The sequence below is a fragment of the Nymphalis io genome, chromosome 9, assembly GCF_905147045.1.
Source record: "Nymphalis io chromosome 9, ilAglIoxx1.1, whole genome shotgun sequence".
Taxonomy (NCBI): Eukaryota; Metazoa; Arthropoda; class Insecta; order Lepidoptera; family Nymphalidae; genus Nymphalis; species Nymphalis io.
In genome coordinates, this window is record NC_065896.1 from 13403565 (window position 1) to 13424102 (window position 20538).

At 30.6% G+C, this 20538-nt stretch overlaps 1 protein-coding gene and 1 long non-coding RNA gene across 2 annotated transcripts in view; one reads left to right on the forward strand and one right to left on the reverse strand.

Annotated features, from left to right (window-relative positions):
- The window catches only part of LOC126770662 (uncharacterized), a 51773-nt gene that overhangs the window by 7709 nt on the left and 23526 nt on the right, over positions 1–20538 (reverse strand). The gene's annotated exons all lie outside the window — the stretch shown is intronic.
- LOC126770695 (uncharacterized) lies at positions 5138–6331 on the forward strand. Its single transcript, XR_007669479.1, has 3 exons — positions 5138–5188; positions 5264–5563; positions 6127–6331. It is a non-coding gene; the product is annotated as an uncharacterized LOC126770695 (long non-coding RNA).

The window sequence follows — 20538 nt, forward strand, 5'->3', positions numbered from 1 at the left end:
TAACAATGATCACAGTGATTAAATTATTAGATTTTAACTTTAATACAGAATTAGCCTGTCCACGTCGTGAACACATTGCCTATTGAAAAAGCCCTTTTACAGAATTGAATTAATCGCCTCTATCGTGACACGCACACGCGATGCATCTTGTCAATTTGAATAAAAGTTTATCGAAAACTAAATACCACATTTACCATCAAATTTATATTATTCGTTTCCTTTGCTAGACTTCGATACAGGTAAAGGAAGCTATTCCATACAGCCATGAAGGAAGTAGTAACCTTCTTAAGGTTAATATAATATTTTATAACTAATTTTAACAATAAAGCTTAGTATGATGTGAAGTAAATTAAGATCTTTAAATGGTTATATTTAAGATCACTATCAGGATTGTATAACTCAGAACATCGCTTTTCATTGCCTTAGCCTGGTTTAATAATGTCTTTATTCCGACCGACCCTGTTATAAGCTCGTTAAAAGTGCAGTGTTATAACCTATAAAACATATGATAAAAAGCTTGTATAACTCTCTTGAGTATCATATCAATTCTTATTATTTATGACTAATTTGCTGTTAATGCAGAAAATTGGTTTGTGGTATTATTATTTATTTATTCAGTGTCATATTAGTTTCGTCTTAAACAAACGTTATACATTTTTTTCTCGGCTGTATTTCTAAGTCCAGGAAGTAGTTCTCACATAACGTTTAGAAATAGGGACAGATTTTATTTAAAAAAAATATCTGTGTTGATATCTATTTTTTTAAATGATGTTCAAACATGGCCCCGTTATAGTCCGTTATTTATACATATAAGATAATCTTGATACCACATTTAGATAAAATTTAAAATAAAAAACTTTTGCCTAGTGCCTTCGACTTATTTTACAAGTATTTTTATCTCTTTTATCGTGTGTACAGTTTGTTGAATTTGTTATAAAAAATGATACATTGGGTTATCGATTGATTAATTATTATTTATAAAATCACTCATTAAATTACCAAAACTGTGTGTAAGATTTAATATGTATTGAGTTTAATATGTTTAAATACTAAGTAGATTTTATTAATTATAGACAAAAACATCAGGCTTGATTTAAATAAAATCTATTAGGAAAATGTTTATCAATTAACTTTGTACAGCAATTAGTTTAAATGTAATGTATTGCAATTATTAATACAGTTTTTATAATTATAGACCTATGTATTTTTTATTTAACTGTTATAAAATAAAAAATTGGTAATGGTCATAACAATTTCCCGTTGGAAATCAACTAAGATAAATGCATAATCGTTTTTTTCAGGTAGTACACAGCTTCAGAACCATTCTGGCAATTAATGGAGGCCTTCTTTAATAATTTTGCTAGACATTTGTAGGGTAAAACATTCTATACTTAGGTAGGGTAAATTAGGTTGGTAGAAATCTCTGTAAAATTCAATAATACGATCTGATGACACAAGGTTACTGGCGACTACATCGCTAATAATAACATTTATTTTAACTTCAAATTTTAATCTAGACTCCATCTATCCAACATAATTTTTAATCTAATCTTTTCATAATCAAATCATAATTTTTAATCATATATATTATTATTTCGTAACAATTTATCGGCTTGAAAATACCTCAATATAGTTATATATTTGCGACGGTTACAATTCCACCTAGTATAGGTGGAATTGTAACGTGTAGTGCGAGCTTATTTCAGATGTTATGAATATGATAATTCTTTGACTAGATGTTTGCATTTAAATATTTTTTGTTAGCAATTGACTTTATAATAGAACGGTTATTACTTGCATACACGCCAACTTTTATTGATTCCCAAGCGCAAATGATGCATTATGTAGCGTCATTTTTTATATAGAACACGGAACATTTATAGTTTTTCTCACATATATAATGTTTTATATTAACAAAAAACGCGAAACAAACCCCTATTTAACGTTTTTTAAATTCCCATGAAAGTATTTTATGTTAAATAGAGTAATAAGTTACACTGTCATAACAATAATGAATTTCTCATTTTTTAACAAACATATATAGTTTATACGATACTTTGAAACTATTACTATAATAGATATATGTCGTTAATTGAAATAGACCTATATTATATATAAATAAAAATTAGTTTGTAGTGCATAATACAGAAGATCTATTAGCAAATCGCATATCATAGCATCGCGCATTGTAAATACATACCGTGTTTAAGTATAAATTAAAATGATTTTGATTTATACAATAAAATACGCCGTCAATAAACATGCCGGTACTTTGATGTACACAAGCAAATCCAGAGCGGCTAGTTTTCAATAATAGCATAATAATAATATTCGTGCTAATCGTTATAGCTTGGTTCCGCCTGCGCCTCATTTAGCTGTGGGGCGGGATTCATTGACTAATCTTGCATCAATTGCATGAGGAAAGTCCCGTTTCGATGAATAATTCTCATACTTTATTAGTAAGCCAACGTGTATCTCTTGTATTATATTATCTGACGAACAGTATTTAGGTACAGCAATAAAATATACAATATAGTATTACAATTAAAAGCTCCTTGCCGTCGATTTGGTGAAATATTACGCGAGCCAACTAATATAATGAAACGCTCGTACTTTTTGTTCACTTTCTCTGGCATGTATACGACAATTCAACAGTTTCATTTGAATAATTAAATATGATTTTCATTTTCATCATCTAATATTCACGGCAGTTAAGCTGCCTTAACTCTTAAATGTTTTGTAATCACAATAATTTACGGTACTATGTATAGAATGTCGTAGATTAAGCAATTTGTGTCCACATTACATGTTAGTATTACTTGTTCTGAAACGTTGGTTCACGGGTGTGGGCGTGCCTTAACATCGCTGACCGCATGACCTCGACTCCCAGGTCAGAAGCGCGGTCAACGCACTAACGTGCAATGTCGCAGCACTTTCGTAAGCGCGTCTGCCGGCTACTTATTTTAGCGTAGATTAGAAAGAGAATTAGAATTAGAAAACATAGTTAATCGATTGAATTTAATCGAATTAAAAATTTACATCATATGTCTAAAATAGATAGTCTTCTAAAATTTTAATTTTGTATTTATATTATTCTCGCCTGTATTGCTATCAATAAAAGCTCAGTAAAAGTAAAATGGTCATTGGCTGATCTTATCAATGACGGTCGCCTACACCCAGCCAGACCACCGGGCTGTATCTTTCACGTCTAGATACAAATCGTTGCAATGCATACATTTAAAATAGAAGCATTATATCAGACACTTATCGGAAGAGTAGCTAGGATTTTTGGCTTCAATTTTTTTTTCAAGCATCAAAGTCAGGTTACATTGTCTATCTATCTATATTGATACGCAAAACACCAAAAATATCGTACATTTTTTTAAAACTCTAATAATAAAAGACATAGAACTTATGGGTATAACTCAAAAGGAAAAGTCGAAAAGGTTCAAAGTCGAATTTTGACTGTATAGAAAGGGCCGAACCGTATAGCGAAGAGGCAGAGAACTGTAGATTCTTCTTTAGTTTCGCGCAGTGACGCAGGTGTTTGATCCTACAGATTCATGGCAAGAGAATGCGAACCGAGGTTAGTTTAATAGTTTCATTATGTTGTATTTTTATATTTCTAGCCACCGCAGCGACAGTCAACGATCGGCTCTCAACCACAGGATCTTAATTTTTATCATTTCTCTCAGTTCTCGACTAGTATTTCAAAGCGAATTGCGTAATTATGGAAAGTGGAATTGTGAAAGTAATTTTAAGCGTTCTTTTAAGCGTCATGATATTTTTTTCAAATCAATGAAAATGAGCTTTATAAATATATTGAAAAATTTTACGTATTTATACGACGACGTGATGTCGCTATCCGTCGATGATAAGTGAAATCTCCCCAAAATTCTAAACCTCGATAGTTCCGCGTAAGAATGGAATAGGAAAGTTAAATAGTTTTACGTTAGCGTAGAGGGGAGGATAGGATTCCAGGTTAGCCTAGAGGAGAGGATATTCTTATTAAAAAAATCATGCCCAGCGTCCCTCGATGCATAACTTAGGTGAAGCCGGAAAAGTAAAAATAACAATGATCTTCTTTAAATTAAAATTATACCGGTGTTGCAAATCTCCAATATAACGTCATATATAATTTTTTGGAGTCCATATTTTAATATATTCTTTGAAAATACGAAATGAAGACTAAAACCTTCACGTCGATGCGAACACATATACATACACATCCTTCTAAGTATCAGATTATTAATCTCTCTAAATACGTCAAAACGAAAATTCGACAAAATGACAGACTTGTTCCAACTAAGGTAAACTAAACTCTACACTGAAATAGGTAGTTAATCGAATTATATTTTAAAGTCTTCATTTTTAGTCGCTCCCTTCCCTTTTTGGTTACTCGTAGTTTGTCTGGTAAAACCTGTGAATGAAACTAGTGATTTTTGACACAATTGATTTTATTGGCTTGTAGGCGATAGTTTCATTTACAGAGTTTGTTATCATCTAAATTATTATAAGTGAAATTCCAATCACTATCGACTCATCTATCAAGCGTGATCTTAAATCTTTGACAGTTTGAAATTTCGCATGATATACATTTCTCTTTACAAAAACATGATTTACACGAATTTCGTTTTAGGCGACACGCGAATAACGACACGCATTGTCATACTTGCTGACAATAGTCGTCGACAATTAGCGTATTATGTCTCTATTTAGAGCGAAATAATGGAACTACGGTATTACAGTGTGTTATTGGTGACCTCCTTGTGACAATATAATACATATTGGTTTTGTATTGTTTCTACTCCCATCAACAATTGAAGCTTCTTAATTTGCAAGCGATCAGTGTCAGACCTGTCTTCTCTGGTAGAATATTTTGCAATTATGCATTTCGCACCCATGAGCAGATACACCGAGCTAATTACCGTTAGAAAAAAGCACAGTTGCCGAAGTTCAATCATAATCGTTATTGAAAATTTGAGGAAAATACAATTTATATATAATATGAATTTGCACGTTCCGAACATTTTTTACTACTCTTATATCCATTTTTATTGATAATAAAACCAAACTAAAAAATATCGGTTATATATAGAATATTATTACAACGTATTCCAACATATTATAACATATTTTTTTAAATGGGTCATTCTATACTGTACCGTATAACAAACATTCGTATTATGTATATTTATTAATTAAATAATTCAAGTTATGCGTGAATTTCAATGTTTAATCGACCACCTTTAAATATTTCCAGACATTTTCAACCCCTCAAAACTTCAACCATATGTGGGAGCGTCTAACTTTCCATCAGTGCCAGATCAACGAGACCAAAAAACTTATTAGTAATATTTAGAATTAGCTGGTCCAGAACTAACATCCCCGAGTTGAACAGTATTGCTCATAATTTTCTTTTTCAATTATTAAAAAACTTTCACTATGATTTGTTAAATAAACGATTATCATGCGACCCTCGTAACCTGTTGAAGGTGAACCTGTAATCAGCCTGTAATCAACGGCGACCATCACATGTTTGCGGTCTTGAACCCGGGCTAAGGTATGTTTATTAGGTGTGGAACTAGGTTAACGATACCGTTATCCCTAGATAATTTCACGTACATTTTTCAAGAACATTGTCACAGCTTAATATACAATAAAAAAATCAAGGCAAAAGGTCTTATTTATACTTCTACTTTTGAATTGTCATTTAATAGTATTATATTAAATGTCAAGTTATCGCCGGTTCGGAATTCTACCGAAAAAAACCTATAATATATACTATGCGTTTTATAAAAATATTCGATATAAGTTGCCAAAGATTTTACAAATAAACGAGTGTTTAGCAAATATAGGTATGTGTCGGAAATTAAATCCACATGTTACCAAACTGAGTGGACCAGTGAAACGGAATTCATTGCAATTTCTCTCCGTAATATTCTTTGTTACGAATACCTTCAGTTATTTATTTCACAAAATTTTCAAATGATAACATATTTTATATAGTTTGCATAAAACTTAATTTAAAAAGCGACGCTTCGGGCAAAAAAATAAACTTCGAAATTCGACTTTGGTTTAAACTACTACTTATACAAGCACTGTTGAAACTGTTTTTATTTTCAGACTTTTAATGAGCCGATTTTCTGCAGTGAAACCCACAGACAATAGACGCACAATTATCGTGTTTGTCTTGCCTACAGGGACGTATACAATACAAGAGGCGTTAATGACCAGCCGTACACCATTTTTTTGCAGGAATCCTGAGTAATAATAAATAAAAATCTGCTTAAAATTCTAATTTTCCAGTTGCCTGCATATAATATGTCTTCCAATGCAAAACCGCTATCATTAAATAGATATGGGTTACAATTTCGTAGAAAATAAATTTTAAGTTCTATATCAAACAAGCAAAATACATTTATCCTATCATATTAATCGTAGGTTTATAAATAGAACAGCATTCTGTAATACCAGACCGACCTGGAGCTGCATAGCAATTAGCTCAATCTCTACTAGTCGGGTTACCCTAACCTGTTTCTGTATAGCCCTTACTTTCCTAACAATAAAGACCATAATATAATAAATCTTTAATAAGATGTGGATGTTCGCATTATAAACACCAGGAATGTAGACAGGTAAGTTGGTAATTGCGTCGGGATTTTTTTTATGGATAAGTGAATATTTGATATTTGAGACACATGTTTAAAAATATACAGCCAAAGCTCAATACAAAATAACCATTAAATTATAATCGAGAACTTTTTAATGGCTTTCTTAAACACACTTCTCTGCCTGCGAAAATTACTCTGTATATTTTTGGTAAGCGCTCACAATTTAGATAACATTAAAAATCAAATAATTTTATGAACAAAAAAACAAAGCAGAGTTAAATGTTCATTTATATTTTCCGTCTGCCGTTGTTGCTTGAAACGGTTTTATGTGAGTTACATTTTTATAGTCATTGCATTGTTTATCGCATATAGCGATACAAATACACAACACATATACACGTTAGGAATATGTCGAAACGATAAAAAGTACTACAAATTGTCTATGATCTCATCTTGATATTTTTATAAGATGTCAGCTTATGTCAGTTAAATACTATAAAAACAAAGACCAAAGCCTAATTATAACAATAATACAATACATACATAAATACCGTGTAATTAATGAGTATTTGTTTCTTACCATTGATAGAATTTTAAAACTAAAAACCAAAAGAGAACAACATTATAAAAGGCACATAAATTTTATGTTATAAACATTTATTATTATATTTGGTATGGGTTTTAACAAAGCCGCCAATATGAAATATCCTCTATATATCTATGTACAAAACATGAAACAACATTCAACTTGTATATTGTAATACATAAAAATAATAAAAACCGACTCCAAAGTTACGCTTAAATCAGCAAATAAATTTAAGTAAATTATTTTATTGAAGCGACACATTCGATGCATGTAATGAATGATTTTTACTATAAGCTTATTAAAAAACAAAATTTTATGAATATTTACAAAACTGGTTACACTTAAGAACGAAAATGTTCCTTAATTAATCCATTGCCGAAGATATTAATCTACATTATATAAGCTAGGTTACAGTTAAGTCGATTTATAGGCGCTGTCATTTTTGTCTGTACTAGTTATATTATATATCACAATCAGGTTCTATTACAATGCGATTACGACACCGAGGCAGCGGAAATGCACGTCGCTTATGTAAATAATTTAGTTAGTTGGAAACGGCTAGTCGCTACGGTACGGAAAGTTATGTTGAGCTATTTTTCATTTATAACGAAACGTTTGACAGCTGTAATTATTTAATTTATGTTAGGAAGGTAAATGAGAAAACCTGGTATTCTTTAACAGTGACATTGCATAAAGATTAAAAGCCTTACGACAATAACGGCCATTGTACGTAAGATGTTATGTCTTTTGTGTCTGTAATTACTTTGGTTCACTCGCTCTTTGAACCAGAACATGGAAATGAATAGGGCATAAAGCCCTACTAGTGATGGTATTTTTTTTAATTGGCTCGAGTATAATTATAAATAAATTTAAATACTTCAGACGGTGAATAATAAAATACATATTTTATTCCTGTCCAATGCTTTTACTAATAGCTATAATATATCGTACCGATGAAGTTCCCGGCATCGTTGTTGGTCCCACACTTACGCCTAATTATTCAAAGTACGGTGTGAAGTGAGCAATTTGTAAGGCTTTCTGTCTTTAAGAATTCCCTCGAATGTAAGGGACACTAATAAAAATTCCTTTCCACGTTAGTTGCCGTTTGCGCAGCGTAACAAGCTATCCTTCTATAGTAAAGGAACGTGTAACGTTTAAAAAGACACAGATTAAATAATAAATTAAGAAAAAAAATTATTAATCATTATCTAAAAAAAAATCGAACGTTTTTTATTTAAGTAAGAAATAAAACAAAATATTTGTTGTTCAAAACTTAATTTAAATTTAATGAAAAATAAAATTTGATTTACGAGTAACTGCTGTTTTTTACAATGTTTTTGTCTATAGGTAGTTATTTGTACACTATTTCATGAATAAATTTAACTACGTTACAGTATTGATTACAATGTATTGTAATCTTATGAGTTGTGAATTATTCATGTATTTTGTTTAATATTTTTAAATCACTGATATTGTATCGAATGCATTATCTTTAAATTCTTATTTTATTTCTACAGAAATAAATATAACGTCTATCAATCTATTATCAAATAAACTATTTTAATAAAAATAAAAATAGGTTATTATTTCACATAGGGCAACATTTCTTGTATAATTATATCGTGGTTATAATTAATGAAATAAAATAAATTTTCTTTCCCAGACTTAATCTCTAGCTTTATAATATTTGCAGTCAACACACGACAGTATTTTGTGACCGACCGTTAAACTTAGGCGTTAAGTTATTTTACGTTACTAGCCGCAGCCAAAGTTCAATGACCTTAAAACCAATATATACATTTAAAACAATATGTTCGTACGTGTCCTAATAGTAATCTCAAAAATGTTGAAACTATTATAAGGAATGTTTTTGTCTTCATATTTTTTATATTAGATTTTCCACTATTATAGTATATTTTAACAGTATATATTTAATCTTAAATAAAAATAAAATCCTAGCATTATAATTATTACTTTTTCTAATTTTTTTATTGAAATATTGTAATTATTCAAAAAACGTCATAGACAAATCATAGCCAATTTTTACCATTGTTACCAGCTATGTTAATGTATATATATATCGTACATAAGTAAGTGTTAAGAAGTTCAGCTAGCTATTAACGGTTATAATACTCTGTGATCATACCGAAGTCCCTATAAGTCCCTTCAGAGCCGTTAGTGACCGACTAGAGATTAAGACTGCTAGTAATTGCCATGACGTTTAACAACTTTTAAGCTAACACGGCTTATTCATTCACAATTGTTAATGTTAAATAATAATTTGTAATCCTTACTTCGCAAATTATATGATTTCTTAGTACTTTCTTTCCCAATTCGTCACACTGACTTGTTTTTCGGCTGCTGTCCGCGATTCAATCCGAATTTTAAGTAACGTGACAATTAAATAATATCTTTCAATGTTCTTTTTTATTATTAAATAGGAAACCAACGCTGTAAACATTTTTGTTTCTTATACTAGAGTACAGTCTTAAATAACTTAAATATAAAAATTGCATATCTAACTTAACATGCATACTTTTAACATTCTATTAATTGTCATGATCAAATAGTAAATATTTGTGTATAACTTGTATAATATTATTTATATACATATATATATATATATGATAGACAATAGTATACAATATAATATTATGTATTATGTTTGTTGTATTTTTAATGTGTATGTATTAAGTTTGTTTTATATATTCCGATTTTATTTAAAAAAAAAAGTTAATTTTGTAAAATTAGTCAGAGTTTTTTTTCATAATGTGCCGACATTATATCAGTAAGTATATATGCAAAGTCTTGCTATTGATTGGCAGAAAACGCCTAATAGGCGTTAAATCAGCCTCGTATGTACCATTTATTTGTTTGGTCAATAAAGTTAAAAAAAGAATCTACGCAGATAATAAATTGGAAAAATAAAAATAAGAGACACAAATGGTTTCTCTTAATAAACAAGAAACAGTATTGTAATGAGTTGTTACGGCTGTGTGTTTCATAACTCTGACTGACGATACAGTATGAAACGCCGAATCTGAATATACATAGTTTTTTTTAAATATTTCTTTATATTTTCTATGAATAAACCAAGTAGCCTAAAAAAATTGTTTTTAAATAAAATCTGACGTTTTAATGATTAATTTTTGGCCCAGAGGATCGGTCTAGTAATTTAAAGGGGAAATGCTCCTAGCATTCTTTCCACCATACCACGTCGTCATGCTTTGTAACTATTTTTAGTTATTATTTGTGCATATGTTCAAGACTTTATCGTAAATAGTTTTTACGTAAATAAATTAAAATGCTTCATGTACGAATTTAATTTAGGGTACACAAAAAATTATAACTTATTAAACAGTCTACAAATGTAGTAAGCCATTTATAATTTATTACTTTTAAAATAAGCACAAGATATATCAAATTCGGTGGTGCTTGACCAGACTTAATGGCGCAATCTTCGTTTGAGATTAATATGTACTTGGCGGAGTCTGTCTTGGGTATGTTGGCTCTCAGCTTAAGAACATCTTGGTAAGTAGTCGTCACAATACTGCGATAATGATGTTATTTGTATTTAAAAGAGACGTCACCTTTCCCGTATAATAATTTGCTATTCTAAGAGTTCGAATTTTTCGTATTTACTCATTTTTATTTATTTAATGGTTGGTTAGCGTATCCAAAGCCAGTAGGTCTCTTAACCCACTTCTGTTTTGAAACACACGACATAAACACAACACATTGCAAGTATTTTAAATCTCGGGGCCTTCGCCAATTTCCACCCTATTTTACATTGAAACCAAAATTAATTACTAATTTCGTTCATAAAATTACAGAGATAATGCTTCGGTCACGCGTCGTAAGCGAGCGGTATCTTCGACTTGGGCTTCCTATTCAGCTGATTTAGTCGATAATGTTAGTAACGAAGCAATATGTACCCACTCGACCAGTTTCAAGCCAGCGTTATTGACGTTGGAAGCGCAATCTCTGACATCTTTGCGAGGAAGATAGAAGCTCAATGGAGTAGTAGGGAGGTGTTGCGTGAACATTTTATTCGTCTTAGGTCTTATATTAAGTCAATTAAATAGAACCATTAATGTAAAAATAAACGTACGATTTTATAATTAATTACGGTAAGTTATTGATGGCTTTTGTTAAAAGATTTGTTATTTGGGAATTACTAATATTAAATATCAATAATTAGAACTTGCGTTAGGAGCGCCGAGTGGGTACGACAATAGCTGAAGCGAATCTGGAACCTGACAACAGTTATATGTAATATATTTTCTTTTAATTCTTGTAAGCTGATGGTGGATTATTTGCGGTTTTATTTGAATGGAATTAATTTATTTAATCTTATAATCTTCCAAAGTATAACAGTATAAGTTCTACTTTAATGTAGACATCATCACAAACTTATTAGTGATCGATATCAGCACTGATATTCAGTACGAAGCTATCACTATTCAACTTCGCAGTCAATTTCCTTGAACACGCATTAATACCCAAACAGTACGATTGAAGCTCAGTCATGAAGGAAATGACATCGTTGTGATTTATTTTATTAGATAGATAGCTCAGTATATAATAATTATACAATGTGGTAGGTTGTTTAAACAAACTTAATGTTCCGTTTAAACAAATTGTAAAGCCACCGCTCGGAAATGTAGATTGTATCGAGAATTATTACTATAATAACATTACTCTATTATGCCAAATTAATAATAGTTAGTCGTAATATCGTTACAACTGATCCGATCACCTTGAAATTATCGCGTTCAAACTTGCATGTGTTTAAAAAACCCGGAAAGATGTATAATGTATTACAGTTAAGTAATTGGGTTGCATTCAAATAGTTATAGAGTTTTTTTTCAATGTATCGTTGGTATATTGGCTGGTTAATAAAGATCCTGAAGTTATATTTTCAAATTCCGAATCGAGAAAATTAAAGTATTTGAATTTTTAGCAGAATTTGACCGCATATTAATCGAAATGACGCAACAAATAAACAATATAAAAAAAATTTATTATCGTTTATCTTTTGTTGATTCGATCTCTTTGCAAGCGATTCGAGTCGTCTGTACTGTACCTGTCACTCCTGATTAGTTAGTGCGAGCATCTGTCTCACAATTGCTTCATGACTAAACTTCGATCGTAAGCATTAAGTTTAAAAAAAACAGTTTCTAGAAAATCGACTGCGAAATCGAATGGCGATAATATCGCACTGATGTTACTGAGATGAATCAGTAATAAGCTTGGAATGGCTCAAGTTGGAGCGGAACTAAAATCGTTTAATTTTCACATTCCAAAGAATAGCAGTATAAACAATGTACATACGGAGCATATTATTGTTATATTCAGGTTTTATTTGTCATTATTATTATTATTTTTTATCAATTTTATAGGCCCTATTTTTGGAAATCATTTTTTTGTATATTTTTAAGTCTCCTGAATTTTGATTTTTTTTTTATTGAATATTGAAGCACTGCACTTAATTATAACATTTTTATATATATTTTATAAAATTGTTTATGCTAAAATGAGATTATTTTTTCACATGGCAAGGAAATTAAGAAAGAAAAAATCAATAAATACTTCTTAAAAATACGTAAAATATGAATATTGTTGAAACAGCAATGAAAATATCGAAACCAATACAGATATTGCATCTGCATCATACTTTGAAAATTCATAGCAATGTTAATAAATAAACCTCGATCAACATAACTCGTTTAAATTCCTTTACAGTCTTACTGATTTTAACTTTTTTACAATAAAATGTTCGCCGTGTGACCGTACTCTTTGAATTTCTTATAAAATCTAAATATACATCCATGGGAACAGACAATTGGAGTCGTCACGACTTCATGTAATATTCAGAAGACGATAAAAATTACATGTATAAATATCGGTTTAACTAAATCTGCTATTTGTTAATATTTTGCAAATAGGTTATTGATATTCAAGGCCGAGAACATTTTAATAAACCAATAAATGTAACAGATAACTCCTAGAGAAACTTATAAGCTGTCTATCTCATTCTCATCTCGCTCTTCATTCAGACAATTAAATATTTATCTTAGAAATCTCTGAGATGCAATTGTCTATTTCAGTCACGGTTGGTTTACCTTGACAAGAATTTATTGATTGATTTGTTGGTTTATTGATTGAATGTGTTATGAAATTTATTTTATTATTATTATTTATAGATTGACTAATAAATATAGCGTGCTATTCGCCAATGTAAAATATGCAAATTCCATAAATGATCAGTTATCATTTGATTCAGTAATAAAATTACGAGTACGTTTGTCGTGCCGTTTGCAGTTGAAATATTACGATCGTGAAAACAGTAAACGAAATTCTATATATAAATATATGTATTAGATTACCTATATATATATACATATTACTCCATTTTAATCTTCAACTTATTCAATCGATCCGTTTAAGTTTATTATTAGAATCAAACATTATTACATTAGGAAAAATGTATAAACTTATATACATTTTTGGAATTAGCAAAATTGCAACGCTCAATATTCTGTAATGAAATGATATAACCGTAATTTCTTATACTTTACCGCAAAGTCACGGCTAATTCTATTTCTAAATATAAAAATATATTGTTACATTACATTGTTAAAATGTCTGTTAAACATAAAGGTGTAAGTTAAAATTCAAAATGAAATGCGATCTTTTAAAAAGATATCGTTGTTTTATGAAGTCTAGCTTATTATTGCGCTATCTAGATGTCTGTTAGATAACAGATAATGGAATTGAGTGTAGGGTTTGTAGTATAATAGCTGTATGTACTTAGTGATGGATTACTGGAATATACTTTGTGCGAGCCATGAGCGTGCGTTCTGGAATCATTTTAATCGAATAATTAATGGTTTTTTTTTATACATATATTTTTCGCTGATAAACCTATTACGTTAAATATTTTTTTTTAATAAAATTGTGTTTATTTTTAATTATATATCAAATTAAAATTAAATAAGCTCTAAACCTTTTTCTTCAAAAATGGGGAAGACCTCAGCTCAGCAGTGCATATATAGGCTAATTTATATATTTTGTTCATTTATTATATGCTATGAAATGCTTATCTCAAGTCAACTATGCAAAGGAATCGTACATGTAAGGTAATTCTTTTCTTTTGCAGAATTCGAAGTCATGAATAATGCAACAAACATTATAATGGCCGCAATGAATCATTAAACTTGAACGCGTTAAATTCTTCGACACTATTACATCGAGAGTTTATTTTTAGTTCGTGGAGACGTTCCAAGTTTAAAAATTATTTATATAACTATTTAAGCGCTATTAAGCATTGCTTATTATATTATACTTTCGGCAAATAAACTTGTAAGACCTTTTTTTAAGGAAAATTCATTGATTATCTGTCTATGTCTATATAGATTAACAAAAAACATCAATTTATGAGCTTTGTATCTCAGGTTTGCTTACAGTAACAGTAACAGCCTGTTAATGTCCCACTGCCGGGCTAAGGCCTCCTCCCCCTTTTTGAGGAGAATGTTTGGAGCTTATTCCACCACGCTGCTCCAATGCGGGTTAGTGGAATACACATGTGGCAGAATTTCAATGAAATTGGACACATGCAGGTTTCATCACGATGTTTTCCTTCACCGTCGAGCACGAGATGAATTATAAACACAAATTAAGCACATGAAAATTCAGTGGTGCTTGCCCGGGTTTGAACCTACGATCATCGGTTAAGATTCACGCGCTCTAACCACTAGGCCATCTCGGCTTTTGTAATGGTCAGCATAGTTGCCTTCAAGGTTTGCTTGCTTTTTATATATCATATTTTAATCTGATTAAGATCTGTAAATAATTATCATCTGGTCTCGGGGCTCTACAATTTATATAAATGTATTCCAATTTGATTTCCAATTGGGCTTATACATGAATGAGCGTTGCATGTGCGTAATATATTCACCGCTAATTAATAATTAATTTGGTTTAGACCTCAATTATATGTTTATGTAAATATTGGTGTAATTAGTTTTCGTGACGAGTTTTATTACTCACTAACGGTAAACCGCTCCTTTCGTTTTATTTTTAATTTTATTTGAAAAAAATAAACAGGTTCATTAAACATTAGAATAACACTTTTCGACTTTACGCTTAATGGAAATATCACAATCTAGAAGTAGTTAATTGTCTTTATTCTGTCAATTTAATTCGTTAATGAAGTTAATAGTAACCCTCTTTATTCATTTTGTATGTGTGAATGTCACTGAACTCCTAAACAGCGGGACCGATTGTGTTTTTTTTGTTTGATTTTAGATAGCTTAGATTTGCCCCGTAGGCGGCGCTGCGATCGGGTACAGGATTATTATTTTTAACAAAAATATTATTACTATTATTTTACCCGAACAAAGTCGGGACAGGCAGGATGTTTAGTATACATTTAAATATCAAGTTTTTTCATACGTTTAACCAGTCATAAGTCATAGTAATCTGCACTCGCATCTACATATTTCTCTGGCCATACCCGTTTACATTTCGCTATCAAATAAATATTTTTTTTAACGGTAACAAATACTACTCACTAGATATTCATCTTGGAGAGATGATATTATAGTATGTAGGATAAATTTCAATTATAGTTGAGTCATGAGAGTTGAGGAATCGATATACAATTTTAATATTAGTATTAACGGTAAAACTCCAATCCAAATTCATGTTTGTTTATTATTATTTTAAATATTATTCAGATTTTATTTACTACCTCGTTGGCCTGGTACTCATACGTTTGCAGATTTTGGGTTTTTTAATCTCGTGTTCGGTGAATAGAAATAATAGAGTTTTTTCTGTCTAGAGATTCTCGGTATCAGCGTCGAGTTAGGAACTCCCGTGCCTCTCAAATATCATTATCTTGTAAATTGTATAGTGCGTTAAACTCCTGCGCTTGATCTTACTCTTGTCGATTCAAATTACCGTGCGATTGGACTATGAGAGTGAGTGAATAAAGAGTACAAGAGTAATTACACGCATACTTGTACATTTAAAATTTAAAGCTTGGCGTAGCCATTCAGTCAACCGCAGTCCACTAGATATAGACCTTCCTTAAGGTGCGCCAAAGTTCCGGCTCTCAGTGTTCCTAGGTTTCTACTCTTGGACTCATGTGCTCCTACGATCATAAGTACTTCGATAAACGTGACCAGCCTCTGCCACTTCAGTCTGTTAATTTTGCTAGCTATGTCTAACATACTCCAATTTTCACCGGATAATTTCATTACTGATGATATCCTTCTAATTTTCTCCGAATGTTTCCTGTATAACACTGACTGGTCTTGAATGTGCCGATTTATCCCAGATTTCCTGTCCAAGTCCAAGTCCAACGCATGTGACCACAGGTAAATACGTGATGGTACACTGAACACAGGCATCAAAAAAACTTATTTTATTCGTTCTTATATTATAGGTCAAGTTTACGAGTATATAAAACAAACTTCCTTTAGTTAATTGTACTTAGAACTTATATAAGGAAGTTCATACAAAAAGTAATGGAATTAAATAAAGTAGTACGGAAACAATCACCATTTATGTTAGTTGGTTTTCCATAGCCAACAATCCAACTAACATCGAACTCGCATTAAGGCCAAGTCCCATCACGACTGGACTAGTTTACTGATGACGTTTTCATAAATCTTAAACATAACTCGCCAATCGGATGTAAAGTACAGTGGTGATGTAAGCTTCAACAATTCTCCTTAACAAGAATGGCTTACATTTGTATAAATCAAAACTATAAATTCACAAATTATCGTAAATCGAATAAATAATATCGAATTAATATTTTACAATAATTGATAAGTTGATTGCACACATCAATTATTATTAGATTTAAACGGTGAATTTGAATAAGAAACTATTAGCAGCTAGAAAAACATGCTGATCGTTGACCGATTGATAAGATTTCAATTTTAATACAAAACGGTGAAGTTGAAAAATAATTTCTTTTTGTAACGACACGTGCTCCAAGTTTTTTTCCGTCAATTGTGTAACTTGTAAAAACATCAATTCAACTAGTATAAGCAAAGTAAGTGAAATTTAATTTATAGAAGTCAGGATATGTCATTTAAAATTATTTTATTACTAAAGTAAATGTTGTTGCCGCCATCGTAGGACTTTAAATTGATAATTACAAACCTTAAGCTCAAATTTAGAAATCATCTTTTTATTGTTATTTAAAGTTATATATAATTAATAATATATATCTTGTAACTATTTAAATCACAAAAGATAATGATATGATATTTATATTAAATAAAAAAATTAAAAAATTGGGCATTGTAATAAACTTTTTTTTTTTTGTATTTTTCCAATATACTTTTATTATATTTTTTGCGTCATAATACAGTTAGAAGATTTATTTATTACACGTAAGTTTAAATTAAACTACATATTTTAAACCAATATTGACTCATGCGCAGACGTCATGGGTGCGAGTGAGAAAAGTGTGAGTAACCAGTGTAGGGTCACCCACGCCACCATGTGTGGTCATTCAACTTTGTTTTTCTACTTAGACAATACACTCGAACAAAGGCCACATTGCATTCTGCCTGAATGCATTTCTGGTGTCGTTTAGCTTAGATTATTTTCTTAAGTTTCTAACATACAATGCTACTTTCTATTAAATAAAAACTATTTTAAGAAAAGACCTCATTTTATTGCAGCGAAAGTCGATATCTGTGGGCGTTGAAATTGTGTAAATATTTATTCTTAAATATTATAAAAGTAACTGTTCAATAATGATATATTAACAATAAATTGGGTCATTGTGTTCGGAATTTCTAATATTATTCTTTTAGATATTTTACATATTCATTATAATCCATACACGACGGGACATATACTAGATTTTCAACGTGGTTAGAGCGTTTACTTTAATCAGTGATAAATTTACTACGATAGTATTTAACTTTAAAACAAAATATTTAATTGCTTTACGGACGTCTGAATTCCCATTTTACCGAGAAGAACTGATAATAAAAACAGTAATTACGTTTTTAAACATAAAACCAACTGATCAGATTAAGCATACTATGTGAATCAGTGAATTTTTAACAAAACATACTTCATTCTAAATCGAGGAAATATCAGTTATCGTTAATTCCAAAAAACGATTCTTCACTTTTGATGATAATTCTTTATGTCCGTGACCTTTGCAAATACAAAATTCCACTCTTCTGGTGACACAAGAGCTGGCTCTTATTTAGCCCAAAGGCTGAGTCTAGCGGAGGAGAGAGGCAATAGTACCAGCGTCTTGAGTACAATGCCACAGGACAATCGTTTAGAAGGCGTATTTTTGCTATAAATATGTAATGTGTATTTTGTTTTTTTTTTTATTGATTTCATATATTATAAAAATGACTGTACATCGCTTATAAATAAATGAATAAATAGTGAAATAAGATATAAAATTTGATCTAAAACTGAGCAGTGTGGAACGCCCATGCTCATATTAGATCTGGAAGAGCAACGTATATATAAAAACTGTCACTTTTTTATTCACTATGCATAATATTGTGTTTATTATAATCGAACACATTTTTTTTTAAATTCAGTTTTCGTTTTTTAAATTATTCAACAAACAATATATATAAATATATATGTTATATGTATATTCAATTATATGATGTTATAATGATGCATTTTGGAAATTAAAAACCTTTAAATTTTCATCCATTATACTGAATTCCAATCCAATGACATAGGATGATTGATTGCCATTTAAAAAAAGTTGTTTTGATATTCCGTCTTCATTATCCGAGTGCATATTAATACTAACGAAAAAATAACGGGACTACGTGAAATATATCTGGAGTAGATAAATTGTTTAATGTCTGATAAAAATTAACTTATTTCGTTGATATATTTCAGAGCCCAACTGCCCTTTCGATGTTAAAGATATGAAACGACATTGTAATACCTACATATTAGATGTAGTGTTCAATGTATTTATGTAATTAGTGTATTTCTAAACAAAACAATCTGATGTTATACCAATAGCATTATAAAAATATGACAAATTATATAATAGAAGTAAAACACATTATATTATTAACTGGTGGTAGAGCTTTGTGCAAGCTCGTCTGGGTAGGTACCACCCACTCATCAGATATTCTACCGCAAAACAGCAGTACTTGGTATTGTTTTGTTCCGGTTTGAAGGGTGAGTGAGCCAATGTAATTACAGGCACAAGGGACATAACATCTTAATTCCTAAGGATGGTGGCGCATTGATGATGGTTAACATTTACACTTACAATGCCAATGTCTAAGGGCGTTGGTGACCACTTACCATCAGGTGGCCCATATGCTCGTCCGTCTTCCTTTACTATAAATATATATATGCTATAGCTATATAAATATTTCTGAGTAAGATTCATGATTTAAAACAAAATTGTTACCAATTGAAATGAATGATTAGCAAGTGCTACAATTTAACGTGGTAAAAGTTACGTTACTCTAATATTATAATAACAATCATCATCAAAGTCAAACACCGTTATAAAACGTGATCATTGCTACCTATTGACCAGCTACGTTGGTTGAGCAACCGATGTCGTTCATACTTGTAATATTGTATAATGATTCTCTAGCAACGAGAGCTTTATGTTTATTTATAAAATTAATAAATTAACAACTTTTCGAAAATCTTAGTACAACATATAAGTCAAATGAGCCGAGATGGCCCGGTGGTTAGAACGCGTAAATCTTAACCGATGGTGGCGGTTTCTAACCGGGCAAGCACGTTTTATGTGCTTGATTTGTATTTATAATTCATCTTGCGCTTGACAGTGAAGGAAAACACCGTGAGGAAACCTGCATGTGTCTAATTTATCTTAAATAATGCATTACATGTGTATCCACTAACCCGCATTAGAGCAGCGTGATGAAATTAGCTCCAAACCTTCTCCTTAAATAAAAGAGGAGGCCTTAGCCCAGCAGTAGGACACACGGGCTGTTTAATTAATAAATCATAACAATAATTATAGAATAATAATTGTTATTTTAATGACCAGATAAAATAGCTTTTACAATCGCTTCCAATATATATTTTGTATACGTGTGTAGTGTTATCACTATATTATTTATCTATCAATTCACTATGCATACTCTATGCCAATCGAAGAAGGAGAAACAAACCTTAGATTTACGTATTCCATTCGATGTATTGCACAGCACTGCAAACAGTTCTCGATTAATTTAACTTTATTTATAATACAACACTATAACTATAACTTAATTAATTATAACCACTTTAATTTAGCTTCCAAAGTTCCGATTTTTTTTTTTTTTTATA